At 48.6% G+C, this 17996-nt stretch overlaps 1 long non-coding RNA gene across 1 annotated transcript in view; it reads left to right on the top strand.

Annotated features, from left to right (window-relative positions):
* Window positions 1–2573: 2573 nt before the first annotated feature.
* The window catches only part of LOC134955807 (uncharacterized), a 41230-nt gene continuing 25807 nt past the window's right edge, over window positions 2574–17996 (top strand). Inside the window, exons 1-2 of the long non-coding RNA XR_010185962.1 lie at window positions 2574–2720; window positions 4333–4396. This is a non-coding gene — a long non-coding RNA (uncharacterized LOC134955807). The remainder of the gene's footprint in view (window positions 2721–4332; window positions 4397–17996) is intronic.

Below are 17996 nucleotides of genomic sequence, written 5' to 3'. Positions count from 1 at the left end.
TGCAAAACTACAGCTACTTATTCAAAATAGCAAATCATGGTGTGTGTGCCCACTTTGCCAGTGTATTTCATGCCCAAAACAGCGTTGAGCCAGGAAAAATACAAGTGGGTCACATGCAAGTGACCACCCTCTGTTGTTTTTGCGGGTCAAATGTGTGGCCCAAGACTGGTTAACCCTTGCAAAACTACAGCTACTTATTCAAAATGGTAAGATATGGTGTGTGTGCCCACTTTGCCAGTGTACTGTATTTCATGCCCAAAACAGCGTTGGGCCAAGCAAAATACAACTGCGTCATATGTAAGTGACCACCCTCTGTTGATTTCAGGTGTCAGATTTGTGGCCCAAGACTGGTTAACCCTTGCAAAACTACAGCTACTTATTCAAAATGGTAAAATATGGTGTGTGTGCCCACTTTGCCAGTGTATTTCATGCCCAAAACAGCGTTGGGCCAGGCAAAATACAACTGCGTCATATGTAAGTGACCACCCTCTGTTGTTTTTGGGGGTCAAATTTGTGGCCCAAGACTAGTTAACCCTTGCTAAACTACAGCTACTTATTCAAAATGGCAAAATATGGTGTGTGTGCCCATTTTGCCAGTGTATTTCATGCCCAAAACAGCGTTGGGCCAAGCAAAATGCAACTGCGTCATATGTAAGTGACCACCCTCTGTTGTTTTTGGGGGTCAAATTTGTGGCCCAAGACTAGTTAACCCTTGCTAAACTACAGCTACTTATTCAAAATGGCAAAATATGGTGTGTGTGCCCACTTTGCCAGTATATTTCATGCCCAAAACAGCATTGGGCCAAGCAAAATACAACTGCGTCACATGTAAGTGACCACCCTCTGTTGATTTCAGGTGTCAGATTTGTGGCCCAAGACTGGTTAACCCTTGCAAAACTACAGCTACTTATTCAAAATGGTAAAATATGGTGTGTGTGCCCACTTTGCCAGTGTATTTCATGCCCAAAACAGCGTTGGGCCAGGCAAAATACAAGTGGGTCACATGCAAGTGACCACTCTCTGTTGATTTCAGGTGTCAAATTTGTGGCCCAAGACTAGTTAACCCTTGCAAAACTACAGCTACTTATTCAAAATGGCAAAATATGGTGTGTGTGCCCACTTTGCCAGTGTATTTCATGCCCAAAACAGTGTTGGGCCAGGCAAAATACAAGTGGGTCACATGCAAGGGACCCTACTCTGTTGATTTCAGGTGTCAAATTTGTGACAGAAGACTCATTAACCCTTGCGAAACTGAATGATCTGAATAAGAAGCTGGAGTTCGAATAAGAAGTGAATAAGAAGCTGGAGCTTGAATAAGAAGTGAATAAGAAGCTGGCCGAATAAGAAGCTAACTTCAGCCTCGTCTATTACCATAGTAAAATAGAGAAGGGCCCCACAGAGGGGGTAAAGAGAGGGACAACACTGCAGCATTCAGTAACGATACATGATGGGGAAGAAGACAGCTTCAAACTCTTTGGCTGGAGGATTATATGATACACAGCACAGTCTGCTGCAGATAGGTAGCTTTCTCCTTTGTCCTAGTAACAATGAAATGTTCATCTAATAAACATCTTTGTGTTTTAGACATAATAGTTTAACAAGGGGTTGGCACAGAGTTAAAAATACGCCTGTTTGCAGCGCATATCTTGCACGTTTTTGCTCTGCACATGCTGCAGAACCAGGGCCGGATTAAGGGCCACATGGGCCTGGAGCTGAACATTTTCAAGGGCCTATACCAAAAAAAGTAGGAACTGTGACCAGTGCTGTGTGGGTGTGGCCAGAGGCATATGGGTGTGTACACCCTGTACACTATGACCCCCCAAAGTCTCCCTAAATACATAAACATAGAAAATGTGCATCATTTTGTGGGAAAAAAACAGCAAAAACTATTTTAATACTTATGGTTTATGATTGTTTGGCCAGTTGTGCAAGCTGGTCATCATCCTGCTACCAGGATAATGGGCCTATTTTTATGTGGAGGTCTGGAGCTGGAGCTCCATCCGCCCCATTGTTAATCTGGCCCTGTCCAGAACTGAGTAGAAGTAACTACTGGCGATTAGGGATGGCCATCAACCATCGATGATTCAAAATCACTGATGGTCTATGTCCGATGTAGAATACTTTTACCATTGATGGTGGAGAACCAGATGGTTTCCCGCCATTGATGATAGAGAAGCACTAAATTTATTTCGTTTTCTCAAAGGTGCTGGGGTACGAGACTAGCTGCACCCCCTGAAGCACCTGTGAAGCCCGGCCCCTCGGCTCTGATTGTCCCGCAGCCAGAGCCGGATTAAGGGGGGGTCCCAGGGGGTACGTTACCCTGGGCCCCCAAAATCTCTGGGGCCCCCCTGGACCAGTAAGAATTGTTCACTTTGGCCCCAAGAGCACACAGCTTCTGCTGCTGTATAGCTGCTGTCATCGGGGCCAGCACTCAGTGCAGCAGCCAGTCACAGCCTAACTGGTCATCTCTCACTGCCACCAATGGGCTGCTGTGAGGATGCCTCTACTCACTCCCCTCCTGGCTGAGACCCCGCCCCTATTCTCCGTGAAGCTCCGCCCCTTTCTCTCATCTCTCCCTATGTCATTGTTTATCCTGATTCCTGCCCTAGCCTCCACCATTTCTCCTCCTCTCTTCTGCTCTATCTGTGACTGTCCCTCCTTCTCCCCATGAGCTCCAGCTCCGCAGTCTGCTGAGACCAGGCAGCCTACTTCCTACCGAGGTAAGTATATGGGGAAGTGTAGGGGGGTATATTAATGCAGTCTGGAGTTGTATTGATGTTATTTGTGGGGGTTATGTTAAGAGGATGGGGGGTGTTAACATTATGGGGACTATATTACTGTTATTGGGGTGGGGGTGTATTAATATCATGGGGTATAGTACTGTTTTCTGGGTGGTGGGCTGTGGGGTATATTAATATTATGGACGTATAATACTGTTATCTGGGTGGTGAAATGGGGTGTATATTAATATTATGGGGGTATATTACTGTTATCTGGGTGGTGGGCTGTGGGGTATATTAATATTATGGACGTATAATACTGTTATCTGGGTGGTGAAATGGGGTGTATATTAATATTATGGGGGTATATTACTGTTATCTGGGTGGTGGGCTGGGAGTATATTAATATTATGGGGGTATATTACTGTTATCTGGGTGGTGGGCTGTGGGGTATATTAATATTATGGGGGTATATTACTGTTATCTGGGTGGTGAAATGGGGTGTATATTAATATTATGGGGGTATATTACTGTTATCTGGGTGGTGGGCTGTGGGGTATATTAATATTATGGGGGTATATTACTGTTATCTGGGTGGTGGGCTGTGGGGTATATTAATATTATGGGGGTATATTACTGTTATCTGGGTGGTGGGCTGTGGGGTATATTAATATTATGGGGGTATATTACTGTTATCTGGGTGGTGGGCTGGGGGAGGTGTATATTAATATTATGGGGGTATATTACTGTTATCTGGGTGGTGGGCTGTGGGGTATATTAATATTATGGGGGTATATTACTGCTATCTGGGTGGTGGGCTGGGAGTATAGTAATATTATGGGGGTATATTACTGTTATCTGGGTGGTGGGCTGGGGGAGGTGTATATTAATATTATGGGGGTATATTACTGTTATCTGGGTGGTGGGCTGTGGGGTATATTAATATTATGGGGGTATATTACTGTTATCTGGGTGGTGGGCTGTGGGGTATATTAATATTATGGGGGTATATTACTGTTATCTCGGTGGTGGGCTGGGGGAGGTGTATATTAATATTATGGGGGTATATTACTGTTATCTGGGTGGTGGGGCTGGGGGGTATATTAATATTATGGGGGTATATTACTGCTATCTGGGCGGTGGGGTTGTTTTAATACTGAGCCTGATTTGGAGGTGGGTGAATCTGCAGTAGCTGCAGCAGCTGCTACTACGTCTTTATGCTAATGCCGCAGTCGGTGGGCGCCCTTATGTGACGTCCACCAGCTGTAGTGAAGATCTGTCAATGTGCGCATGAAGACGGGCCATCGATCAAACATTGGTTGCACCATCAGACATTATAGAATCCCTTTGGTGCTCTGACTGTCCATTGGATCGTGGCTGCCAGTGCCAGTGGAACTGCGTCTTTTGACGCAGTCTCTGACATTGACAGGTCTACCACCATTAGCCACTCTCCAATCACCTCCCAGGAACGCCTATCGAAATTGCATGGCTCTCCATGCAATGCAGATATGTGTCTCCTGGTGGTATCGACTGGGACATATTATATTGGCCAGATTGACATAGTGCTAGGGTTCATACATTCATAGGATTCTGTACTTTTACATGTCTGCAGATTTGAAGGCAGAGAAAACCAAGTATCTAGAAGAGGAGGCAGTGGATTGGAGCAGATATCCTCAGTAAGTAGCTGTGACATGCACCCACCCACACATTATAAAAAATACACACGCACACCACAGCAAGGTGTCCGGCTCTCCCTGTAGAAAAAAGCCTTCAGCGCCGGGTGCCCGCACAATCTGAATCACATATATCCCCACATAGGGGGTAATTCCAAGTTGATCGCAGCAGGAAATTTTTTAGCAATTGGGCAAAACCATGTTCACTGCAGGGGAGGCAGATATAACATGTGCAGAGAGAGTTAGATTTGGGTGTGGTGTGTTCAATCTGCAATCTAAATTGCAGTGTAAAAATAAAGCAGCCAGTATTTACCCTGCACAGAAATAAAATAACCCACCCAAATCTAACTCTCTCTGCACATGTTATATCTGTCCCTCCCCTGCAGTGCACATGGTTTTGCCCAATTGCTAAAAAATTTCCTGCTGCAATCAACTTGGAATTACCCCCATAGTGCAGCACTCCAGGCAGCTGAAATAAACACTATAACAGCGGCATATATTTGTCAACTTTTCAGTGCCTGACGAAAGGCGCACCTACAGTATAAACGGCACAGAAACGTTACCAAATATATGCCGCTGTTATAGTATTTAATTCAGACGCCTGGGGTGCTGCACTGTGTGGGTATATGTGTGTGTGTATTCGTTGCGTGCATCTTTGTTAGGGGCCCCCCTGACTGAGTGCGCCCTGGGCCCCCCATAGCCTTAATCCGACCCTGCCCGCAGCCCATCGAATAGTAAAGCAGGGGTGACGATCGGTGGGTGAAACCATTGATGGCTTTCCAACAGATGGTTTCACCACATCGAGGTCAGACATCAATGGTAACTTCGATGGTGGCTATCTATGGTTAACCCCATGATGGCCATCTCTACTGGCAATACAGGGTTGTACACATTTCATGCACATCAACACTTAACAAATGAGTGTAACTCGGCTGTAATGGGGGCATGCTCATGTAGGCGGGATACAGTTCCGTGTCGGTGCATGGGATCCCGGCGGTCTGCATACTGACGCCGAGATCCCAAAGACTGACAATGCCTCCATCCACAATACCACCTAACAGGGGCTATTCTTACTCGTAGGTGTCTGCTGACCGCAAATGCTTTGTTGCGCCCGCCCCCCTCCCCCGCCCCGGGATCCCAGCGTCGGTATGCTGATTGCCAGGATCCCGTGCACTGTCCACGTAACCCCAACCCATGTAGGCAATGTTCATAGAGGGCGTGATGAATGAATTGCAGGCTGTGCACATTTGGCTGAAAGTGCAGGTTTCCCTGATTTAAGGTGTATCTTTTGCACCAAGATAAGTGTGGGTGTAAGTGTGCTCTGGTGGTAAAGATGGGTATTAAACCAAGCATACCAATAGGGGGCGGGGCACTTGCATAGATGCATCAAATCTAAATACTGGCAAATATATGCATTTTGTGGGAGCAATAATGGTAAATTTTGTGTTCAACTGCATCAGTCCCTAAATGTTTTTGTACTAATGAAATAGTTAATGATGATACATTTCTGGTGATGACGTCCTTAATTGAGAATAGAAAAAGAACAAAATAAACATACTGAGCATCTAGCTAAGGAACACAGGTGGTCATTCCGAGTTGTTCGTTCGCTAGCTGCTTTTAGCAGCATTGCACACGCTAGGCCGACGCCCTCTGGCAGTGTATCTTAGCTTAGCAGAATAGCGAACAAAAGAGTAGCAGAATTGCTACTAAATATTTTCTTGCATACCTACTCCTAGATTGCGAGCAACTCGGTCCGTTTAGTTCCTGGTTTGATGTCACAAACACGCCCTGCGTTCGGTCAGCCATTCCCCCGTTTCTCCAGCCACTCCCACATTTTTCGCTGACACACCTGCGCTTTTTAGCACACTCCCGGAAAACGCTCAGTTACCACCCAGAAACGCCCCTTTCCTGTCAATCACTCACCGATCAGCAGTGCGACTGAAAAACGCCGCAGGATCCACAGCAAAATGTCACGCCGCCGCCCCGGGCCCCTTACTTACCCCTCCGGGCGCGCTGGTCCTCTCTGCGGCCGTCCTCGCTGGCGGCTTCCGGCTCCCGTCCCTCGGCCCGGCGTCTGGGCGGGTGACGTCATCAGGCACTTCCCACCAACCAGCTGGTGGTGGGAAGTATAAATTCAGGCACCAGGAACTGCATCAGTGCCTGAGTATCATCAGTTCCCCAGGAGTAGTGATCGCCAGACTTCCGTGCCTCCGAGCATCCCCGTGCCTCCAAGCACCTCCGTGCCTCCAAGCATCTCCGTGCCTCCAAGCATCTCCGTGCCTCCAAGCACCTCCGTGCCTCCAAGCATCTCCGTGCCTCCGAGCACCTCCGTGCCTCCTAGCACCTCCGTGCCTCCGAGCACCTCCGAGCATCCCCGTGCCTCCCAGCACCTCCGTGCCTCCGAGCATCTCCGTGCCTCCAAGCACCTCCGTGCCTCCGAGCATCTCCGTGCCTCCTAGCACCTCCGTGCCTCCAAGCACCTCAGTGCCTCCAAGCGCCTTAGCACCTCCAAGCACCTCAGTGCCTCCAAGCGCCTTAGCGCCTCCAAGCACCTCAGTGCCTCCAAGCGCCTTAGCGCCTCCAAGCACCTCAGTGTCTCCACGCGCCTCAGCGCCTCCAAGCACCTCAGTGCCTCCAAGCGCCTCAGCGCCTCCAAGCACCTCAGTGTCTCCAAGCGCCTCCAAGCACTTCAGCGCCTCCCTGCACCTCAGTGCCTCCAAGCACTTCAGCGCCTACAAATACTTCAGTGTCTCCAAGCCCCAGCGCACGTAAGCGCAGTTGTGCCTCCAGCACCTGGTATTCTTCTCTGATTCACCAGCACCTTTCAAGTTCTGTCTTTCAGGAGACCTTCAGCGTCCAAGTGTGTCTCCTGTTTGCCGACCTGATCCTGCATGAGGAAAACTTACATTCGGCCATCTCTGCTGCGGCCCAGTTGCGGTTCCTCTTCCCGGTCATCGGAAGAAACCCCGAGTCCACAACACTCCCAAACCAGGTCAGTGATAGTATACTCAGGCCCCATGGACCCGGGGGATCAGAACACGGACTCAAGTGCCATCCAGAATCTGGCTTCCCGAGTACAAAGTCAGGAAGCAGCACAAGGTCAGGTGATGCAGTACCTCCAGGAGTTGTCCGGGCTTCTGGATCAGATCCAGGCGTCTCTAGCCTCGGTAATTCCGGCACCAGTTCCAGTAGCCGCACCAGTTGCCGCTTCCAGCAATGTTCAACCATCGGCCGGTGCCACTCCGCACCTTCAGCTGCCTACTCCGTCCCGTTATAATGGGAATCCTAAAAATTGTCGTGATTTTTTAAACCAATGCGAGGTACATTTCGAGCTACTTGCACATAACTTTCCTACAGACCGGTCCAAGGTGGCATATATTATTTCTCTGCTGGAAGGATCTGCCTTGGATTGGGTGTCTCCATTATGGGAACGTTCGGATTCACTGGTTTCCAATTACACCGAATTCATCACGTCTTTTCGACGAATTTTTGACGAGCCCGGCAGGATGACCTCGGCCTCTTCTGATTTGCTCCGCATCCGTCAAGGCTCCCGATCCGTGGGTCAGTATGTGGTTCATTTTCAAACCATTGCCTCTGAACTTCGCTGGAATAATGAGGCTCTGAGAGCTGCTTTCTGGAACGGTCTCTCTGATCGCCTGAAGGATGAGTTGGTCACTCGGGAGCTTCCGGATTCTTTAGAGGAATTGATCTCTCTCTGTGTCAAGGTAGATCTCCGGATGCAGGAACGTGGAGGTAAACGTAGTCGATCGGATCGCTCTAGGTTCCGGCTTCCCCCTGCAAGGCAAGCGGTGGTCCCAAGTACAGACGAACCCATGCAGATTAACCGATCCCGATTGTCCCCGGAGGAGCGACAGCGTCGTCATGAGGGTAAACTCTGTCTGTACTGCGGAGCTGCGGGTCACTTCATCAAGTCTTGCAAATCCCGTCCGGGAAACGGGCAGGCCTAGCTTGTTCCGGAGGAGTCAAGTTGGGGGTTACGACCAAATCTTCTCCGACTTCGGACTGTTTGCTTCCTGTAACGTTAACCACCAAGGTTACTTCCAAGTCTTTTGAAGCCCTGTTAGACTCTGGGGCTGCTGGGAATTTCGTTTCTTCCCTCTGTGTCCAAAGCCTGAATTTGGAAGTACGGTCCATCGAACGGCCTATTTCCTTGACAGCTATCAATGGTACTAGGATTTCCAAGGGTATCATAACAGAACACACGGTTCCAGTTAAATTACAGGTCGGGGCTCTACATCAAGAATATTTGGAGTTCCTGGTGATTCCGGAGATGCATCACGATCTGGTTCTTGGAATGCCTTGGCTCAGAATTCACAATCCCCATATCGATTGGAAGACCGCACAGATTCGGTCTTGGAGTTCTTTTTGTCACGCTAACTGTCTCACTCCTGTCTGTCCGCTTCGTGTTTCTACTAAGGCGGAGGAAGAACTTATCCCGGAGGCGTACCAAGAGTTCAAGGATGTGTTCTCGGAACAGGCGGCTGACCAGTTACCACCCCATAGGTCTTGGGACTGCCCCATTGACCTCATCCCAGGGAAAATGCCGTCCCGGGGTCGCATTTATCCTCTGTCCCTTCCAGGGACACAAGCTATGTCAGACTATATCAAGTCCAATCTTCACAAGGGATTCATTCGCCCCTCTATCTCCCCGGCTGGAGCGGGCTTCTTCTTCGTGAAAAAGAAGGACGGAGGGTTAAGACCATGTATCGACTACCGCTGCCTAAATGATATTACCATCAAAAATAAATACTCCTTGCCTCTAATCACAGAGCTATTTGATAGAGTTCGTGGTGCCCACGTTTTTTCCAAGCTCGATTTGAGGGGGGCCTATAACCTTATACGCATCAGAGAGGGAGATGAATGGAAGACCGCCTTCAATACCCGGGATGGGCATTATGAGTATCTGGTGATGCCGTTCGGTCTTAGCAATGCTCCTGCTGTCTTCCAGGGATTCGTCAACGAAATCTTCCGAGACATGTTATACCTCAGTGTCGTGGTGTATTTGGATGACATACTGATTTTTTCCAAAGACCTTGCTGAACACAGGATACAGGTCAAAGAGGTACTCCGTCGTCTACGTGAGAGTCATCTCTATGCCAAGTTATCCAAGTGTACCTTCGAAGTAACATCAATACCGTTCCTCGGTTATATCATCTCGGGGATGGAGCTTCGCATGGACCCGGAGAAACTTTCCGCCATTCGGGACTGGGCACAGCCACTCTCCTTGAGAGCAATACAGAGATTCCTGGGTTTTGCGAACTATTATAGAAAGTTCATTAGAAGTTTCTCCACCATTGTTGCACCCATTACCGCGTTGATGAGGAAGGGTTCCAACACGGGTTTGTGGCCCCCCGAAGCCATAGAGGCCTTTTCCCACTTGAAATCGGCTTTTATGTCTGCTCCAGTACTCCAACAACCAAATTTCGAGGAACCTTTCTTCCTAGAAGTTGACGCATCCTCGGTCGGAGTTGGGGCCGTTCTCTCTCCGTACGCCTCAGATAAGAAATTACATCCGTGTGGCTTTCACTCTCATAAATTCTCTCCGGCTGAACGAAATTACACTATTGGAGACCAGGAACTCTTGGCAATTAAATCTGCCTTGGAAGAGTGGAGATATCTCTTAGAAGGGGCCAAACATGTGATTACCATTTACACTGATCACAAAAATTTGTTGTATATCAAAACCGCACAGTGCTTGAATCCTCGCCAAGCTAGATGGGCACTCTTCTTCACTCGATTTTCTTTTGTTATCAAGTACCGAGCCGGGACTTTAAATACTAAAGCGGATGCGCTGTCCCGTTCACAAACTCCCACAGATGAAGAGGATTCTTTTGAGCGGAGTTTAATTCTGAATCCTATTTCTGTCTCCGCTGCCTCAACTACTCCAGGTCCTCCCCCTGGAAGAATGTCCGTACCAGCTAAATTCCGGTCGAGGATACTACAGTGGGCCCATATCTCTAAGTTTTCCGGTCATCCCGGCGCCCAGAAGATGTACAAGTTTCTGCAAAGATCTTACTGGTGGGACTCCATGAGGAAGGATGTACAGGATCACGTTAATTCTTGTCCACAGTGTACACAGCATAAATCTCCCTATCTACCTCCTGCTGGGTTACCTCGTCCTCTGCCCATTCCTATGAAACCGTGGACTCACATTTCCATGGACTTCGTCACCGACTTGCCCTATTCCAAAGGTTTCAACACTGTCTGGGTGATCGTCGACCGTTTTTCGAAGATGGCGCATTTCGTTCCTTTGACTGGTCTGCCGACAGCTCCTAACTTAGCTCTAATATTTGTCCGAGAACATTTTCGGTTGCATGGGTTGCCTCAAGAAATAGTCTCTGATCGAGGGGTACAGTTCACCGCAAGGTTTTGGAAAGCTCTCTGCTTGGCCTTACAAATTAAACTTAAGTTTTCGTCCGCTTATCACCCCCAAACTAATGGGCAAACGGAACGAGTCAATCAAGACTTGGAGACTTTCCTCCGCCTGTATCTATCCCCTTCACAGGACAACTGGGTAGAGTTATTGCCTTGGGCAGAGTTTGCACATAACCATTCATTTCATTCCTCCACTGGCGAATCTCCGTTCTTCATCAACTATGGCTTCCACCCACAAATTTCGGAATTACCAATTCTTCCAACAGGAGAGATTCCAGCTGTGACTTCCACTCTACTACACTTCAGACAAATTTGGAGTAAGGTTCATGCTAGTCTTAAAAAGGTTTCTGTCCGATACAAGTTCTTTGCGGACAAGAAACGGCGAGCCGCTCCTCAATACAAGGTTGGAGACAGGGTATGGCTCTCCACACGTAACCTCCGGCTAAAGGTACCCACCATGAAGTTCGCCCCAAGGTTCATCGGTCCATACCCTGTGCTACAAATCCTGAATCCTGTGGTCTGCAAGTTGGGATTACCTTCCCATCTACGCATACCAAATGCCTTTCATGTTTCTCTCCTTCGTCCTCTCATCCTTAATCGTTTTCATTCTAAGCCCTCAAGCCCCACTTCGGTAGAAACTGAAACTGGGACAGACTTCGAGATCAAAACTATTCTGGACTCTCGTTATCTTCATAAGAACCTGCAATATCTGGTAGAATGGAAAGGTTATGGTCCTGAGGAGAGAAGTTGGATAGGAGCTTCTGAGGTCTCAGCTCCTCGACTAATCCGGATCTTCCATGCCAAGCACCCTACGAAACCTGGGAAGTGTCCAGGGGCCACCAATAGAGGAGGGGGTACTGTCACGCCGCCGCCTCGGGCCCCTTACTTACCTCTCCGGGCGCGCTGGTCCTCTCTGCGGCCGTCCTCGCTGGCGGCTTCCGGCTCCCGTCGCTCGGCCCGGCGTCTGGGCGGGTGACGTCATCAGGCACTTCCCACCAACCAGCTGGTGGTGGGAAGTATAAATTCAGGCACCAGGAACTGCATCAGTACCTGAGTATCATCAGTTCCCCAGGAGTGGTGATCGCCAGACTTCCGTGCCTCCGAGCATCCCCGTGCCTCCAAGCACCTCCGTGCCTCCAAGCATCTCCATGCCTCCAAGCACCTCCGTGCCTCCCAGCACCTCCGTGCCTCCAAGCATCTCCGTGCCTCCAAGCACCTCCGTGCCTCCTAGCACCTCCGTGCCTCCGAGCATCTCCGTGCCTCCCAGCACCTCCGTGCCTCCGAGCATCCCCATGCCTCCCAGCACCTCCGTGCCTCCGAGCATCTCCGTGCCTCCAAGCACCTCCGTGCCTCCGAGCACCTCCGTGCCTCAAGCACCTCTGTGCCTCCAAGCACCTCAGTGCCTCCAAGCGCCTTAGCGCCTCCAAGCGCCTCAGCGCCTCCAAGCACCTCAGTGCCTCCAAGCGCCTCCAAGCACCTCAGTGTCTCCAAGTGCCTCCAAGCACTTCAGCGCCTCCCGGCACCTCAGTGCCTCCAAGCACTTCAGCGCCTACAAACACTTCAGTGTCTCCAAGCCCCAGCGCACGTAAGCGCAGTTGTGCCTCCAGCACCTGGTATTCTTCTCTGATTCACCAGCACCTTTCAAGTTCTGTCTTTCAGGAGACCTTCAGCGTCCACGTGTGTCTCCTGTTTGCCGACCTGATCCTGCGTGAGGAAAACTTACATTCGGCCATCTCTGCTGCGGCCCAGTTGCGGTTCCTCTTCCCGGTCATCGGAAGAAACCCCCGAGTCCACAACACTCCCAAACCAGGTCAGTGATACAAAACTGCTAAGTTTTTATTTAAATAACTAAGCGCATGCACGCTGCGTACCATGAGTATGCGCATTTAGCAACAAATCGCAGCATAGCGAAAATCGGCAACGAGCGAATAACTCGGAACGACCACCACTGTGCTCTCCGCTCTACATTGTAAACTACTTTACCTGCAATTCACTTGCAATTACTTAGCATCCTGTTGGCTTAATCTGGTCTGGTGGCCATAGCTGCAATATACACATTCTACTGATCCACTTGGAAGACCCAAAGAGCCACCCACTTCCATTAGTAACAAACCTCTGTGTGTATAACATGACCCACTGAGTTCCACTGATTTCCCAACTTTACACTTGTAGGCTGCCATAACCCATGACACGGAACAGGATTGTTTTTTATTATTACTTATATCTTATACTCTCAACATAGAGGCTTCCACAGTTTCAGTATGATTTACCAACGGAAATAATCCCGACAGCCATTGACGACAGTCAAAATATTCACACCGTCAAAATACCGACATTCATTATGCCGACATGTTCAAAATGCCAACATAGTCTGAATACCGACATTTGAAATGCAGACATGTCAAAATACCGACATCAGTTTATTTTTGTGTGTCAATGTCGACACAGGTCGACATGGACCTCATGTAAGTATACCGCTGCGCTCGCCATGCTTCAGGCTATTATATTCCCCCTCCAGGTCCACTGGGATGGTAAAGTATGGTAAAGTATGAACAAGTCTGTTTTGGGGCAAAAATTCCTTAAAAACGCATGTTTGCATTTTGACATGTCAGCATTTCAAATGTCGGTATTCTGAATTTGTCGGCATTTTGAACACGTCGGCATAATGAATGTTGGTATATTGGCCGTGTCGGTATTTTGACTGTCAATGGCTGTCGGGATTATGACCGTCGGTATTGTGGGGGTCATTCTGAGTTGATCGCTCGCTAGCTACTTTTTGCAGTGCTGTGATCAGATAGTCTCCGCCATCTGGGGAGTGTATTTTAGCTTTGAAGTGTGTGAACGCCTTTGCAGCCGAGCACTACAGAAATAGTTTGTGCAGTTTCTGAGTAGCTCTGGACTTACTCAGCCGCTGCGATCACTTCAGCCTGTCCGGTCCCGGAATTGACGTCAGACACCCGCCCTGCAAACGCTTGGACACGCCTGCGTTTTTCCAACCACTCCCTGAAAACGGTCAGTTGACACCCATAAACGCCTTCTTCCTGTCAATCTTCTTGCGATCGGCTGTGTGAATGAATTCTTCATTAAATCCATTGCCCAGGAATGATCTGCTTTGTACCCGTATGATGCGCCTGTGCATTGCGGTGCGTACGCATGTGCAGTAGTGACCTAATCGCTGCACTGTGAAAAACGGCAGCGTGCAATCAGGTCGGAATGACCCCCAGTGTCCGTTGGTAAATCAACTGCTACCCGCTTCCACAATGTGGATGTGTCTTCAGTAGTTTATACATTAAATGTTCACTGGTGCTAATAGGATATTATTGTGTAGGGCGTAGTATGGCTGACCGGCGGTCTCCTGACCGCCGGACAGCTTACCGACGCCGGGATCCCGGCGGGGAGAGGCGAGTGCAGCAAGCCCCTTGCGGGCTCGCTGCGCTCGCCACGCTGCGGGCTCGGTGGCGACCTACGGTCGCCACGGGTTCTATTCCCACTCTATGGGTGTCGTGGACACCCAAGAGTGGAAATAGTCCCTGTTGGTCGGCATGCCGACCATCGGGATAGTGGGGGTCGGGAGGCTGGAGGAGGTCATGTGACCGTCGGTCACATGAATACCACCCATTGTGTAAACCCTCGAAAAAATCAAGTCAAAGTAGTAATTGTGTTTATGACACTGAGCATGAAGAGCATCACATCCCTGTGAGTAGTTTAGGAATGTCCATCCAATAAATACAAATAATAGAATATTATTTAAAATAAAAAAGGATGAAATGTTACCCAAGCCATAAACAATATATTGACACATTGTCATTGAGAAACAGATTCATAAAACTATATAAATGTTATCACTATTAAAGAAAATGTCACAATATATTAAAGTATATTAAAAAGAAGCATTAGTTGAATAAAATCACAGTATAACATGGTAGAAAATAACTGATATGAGAATGATACAATATAAGAAAATAAAGCATAAAAAATACAAACAATGTGACTGTAGGTCTGCTAGGAGGGAGTGGGTGGAGAAACACTAGTTTGCAGGAATCTATGACCTGCAAACTCTCTTTGTTCTAGGGCAGGCCTGGCCAACCTGTGGCTCTCCAGCTGTTGTAAAACTACAAGTCCCATCATGCTTTGCCACAGTTTTGCTATTAAGGAATGCTAAAACTGTAGCAGGGCATGCTGGGATGTGTAGTTTCACAACATCTGGAGAGCCACAGGTTGGCCGGGCCTGTTCTAGGGAATAGGATTGCCACTTAGCAACAGCTGGTGGGGTTAGGTGCAGTGCAAGCCTCCCTGATGATCGCTGGAAGGGTAAAGTGAAAGAAACTCTCACTTACCCTTCCACAGCACTGGGGAGAGCGGGGACGAAGCCGCGGGTAGCGGCCGCTCCCGGATGCGTTCGCGCGGAGCGCGCGCGCACGCTGGGCACGTGCGCAGGCACCATATAAGGCGCTAGGCCCCGCCCCCAGGTTAGATTTTAAGGAAGCTTACAGATGGCAATCCCAACTAGAACAAGAGAGTACATTTTTAAAAGGGGGTAAGATCACCCTAGCTCCAGTAACCTAGTAACAAAGGACACGGGAGACCATATATATGTAGAAACAAAATGTGTTTACTAGAAGCCTTTCAACAGTAATACATGTGATAAGAAACAACGACTGGCGATGGCCAAGAAGGAACTGTTATGCTGTGGTGTAATTAGCCTATAAGCAAAAACTCCTGCAACTTGCAGAACTTATTAAAGATATTTGTAAGGCTATTTTTGTTCTTTAGGTTGCTGCATCTGCGGCTGCTTCTTCGGACCTTTCGGAGCGCCTGAAATTCAAAGAGATAAACAGGCATAATTAATGACTGTTGTTAGAGATTACAACCAACAGACCTAGCAAGGTATAGGGTGGGTAGGGTGGGAGCTGTTGCTAGGTGGCAATCCTATTCCCTAGAACAAAGAGAGTTTGCAGGTCATAGATTCCTGTAAACTAGTGTTTGTTCGTCGGCAGGCTTGCCACCTAGCAACAGCTGGTGGGTAGACTACCACATACCTGGTGGTTGCTCTAATGAATTCTATCCTTTGAGTATCAGAAGGCCTCCAATAATGTTTCACGAAGGTACGAGTGGACGACCAACGTGCGGCCTGCATTATGGATTGTAACCTTATGGATTGTAAGGTTAGCCTCTTGCCGCTGCCGATGTGACGGCGGCTCCGCGGATGGAGTGTCCCTTAAAAATGGAGGTATCTATTCCTGAGCTTTGCATGGCAGAAACTATCCATCCTCTGATTGTAGGCTTTCGGCATGTCATAAAAAGGTTAGAAATGTTATCTCTCCATGGAGCTGTTGTTGTGAGATAAGCGGATAAGCACTCAACTATGCAAAGATTAGTGTCTGACTGGTCACTGACTAGGTCAAACTCTAACAAAGGGTTTTGAATGGAACTGGTTTTTGTGTGACCTTTTAGGACGATATGGAACCCCATTGGAGTGGTTGTCATCCAGGGTTCAGATGTGTCTATTAAGGAAAGTTCGGCTCCTCTGGCTGCGAAAGCTAGTGCTAGTAGAGAAGCCAGTTTTCTTGAAAGATTGGAGATGTCGGAATCTGAAGGTATTGTGGCCAAATAATTTAAGAAAGGATTAATGTCCCACGTGGAAGAGTATCGCGGACGTGGAGGCCTAGACAAGAAGATACCCTTGAGTAATCTAAGGTACATCTTGTTTTCCGTAAGCCCTGGAATGAGAAGAGCTAGGGCTGAGCAATAAGACAGTATGGTGGCGGATGCCAGGCCTGACTCAAACTTAACGGCTAGGAAGTCTATCGCTAAGTTAGGTTCGGAAAGAGAAGCCGAAGGAAGATTTTGAGAAGCTTGCCAAGACATAAACTCATTAATGATGGACTGGTACCTGGATTTTGTTCTGGGTCTAAGGGAAGCATTGATTAAGGTTACTGAGGCGGTCGAAAGGTTAGTAGTGGTCAGCAACCGAGTAATGTCGCTATCCACATGCAATGTGGAAGTTCCTGAAGGAGGTCGGGAGTCCCTTGGAAACAATCCTTGGACATGCCTAGGGGAAGCTTGGGTCCCTTGCGAAGAGGGTTGATCAAGGGGAACCAAACTCGGGAAGGCCAAACGGGGTACACCAAGACGAGCTGAGGCACTCTGTCTGTCTTGATTTTGTGAAGTACCTTCAGTAGCAGAGCTGGGGGAGGGAAAGCATATGGGAGAACTAGATCTGTCCACGGAAAAGACATTGCGTCCAAGTGGAGAGCCCCCTGAGTCCAGATTTTGGACACGAAAGTTGGGACCTGTGTGTTCGATGGAGTTGCAAACAGGTCTACTTGCGGTTGACCAAAGGTTCATGATACTGGTGAAAATTTCCGGTCTCAGAGTCGCCCGATCCAGTGTTAATTTCTTCCTGGATAAGGAGTCGGCTAACTCGTTTAGCTCTCCTGGGACATATGTTGCAGAGAGGAGTATGGATCTTTCCACTGCCCAGTTCCATATGTCTATAGCTTCTTGACAGAGTGTTAGGGATCGAGTACCCCCCATTCTGTTGAGGTAGGACACTGCCGTCCTGTTGTCTAGACATAGGAGAACTGAGATGTTCTGGAAGGTCGGGGGAACTGGAGAGGAAAGTGCTAACTTTGCCGCCCTCAGTTCTAATAGATTGATGTGCGCTGTCGATTCTTGAGCGGACCATCTTCCCCTTACCGCTCGGTCTCTTGTAAATGCTCCCCAACCCGAGAGGGACGCATCTGATGTGATGACAATGTCTGGAGGAGGAGGTAGGAGAGGTCTGGGGGATGGTAGCTGAAGGTCCCTCCAACTGCAAATCTCTTTGAGAACCAAGGGTGTCAAGATGATTTTGTCTGACCAAGTCCATCCCCGATGAAGGAGAGCTGAAAGAAGAATCTGAGAGTGTCTGCAGACAAGGGGAGCGTGGAGAAAACCGGGATCTAAAGATCTCATCTTCCCTATGACTCTGGCCAAGTCTCTCAGCGAGAAACTGTGTTTCAGGGTTCGAGTTATGAAGTCTTGAATGTCTCTCCACTTGTCTGGGAGAACTGCTATCGAGAAAGAAGGGGTATCTAGTCAGGGACGGATCTAGACTTTTCTTTAGGGGGGGCGGTTTACTGTTTAATCTTGACTCCTCCTTCTACAGTCCCAACTCCTCCCATCTGCAATCCTAACTCCTCCTCTCTCAATTCTGACTGAACTT

This window comes from Pseudophryne corroboree, chromosome 1 (assembly GCF_028390025.1).
Source record: "Pseudophryne corroboree isolate aPseCor3 chromosome 1, aPseCor3.hap2, whole genome shotgun sequence".
NCBI classification, from domain to species: Eukaryota; Metazoa; Chordata; class Amphibia; order Anura; family Myobatrachidae; genus Pseudophryne; species Pseudophryne corroboree.
Note: the sequence above shows the minus strand (reverse complement) of the source record. Positions and strands in the feature narration are given on the sequence as shown.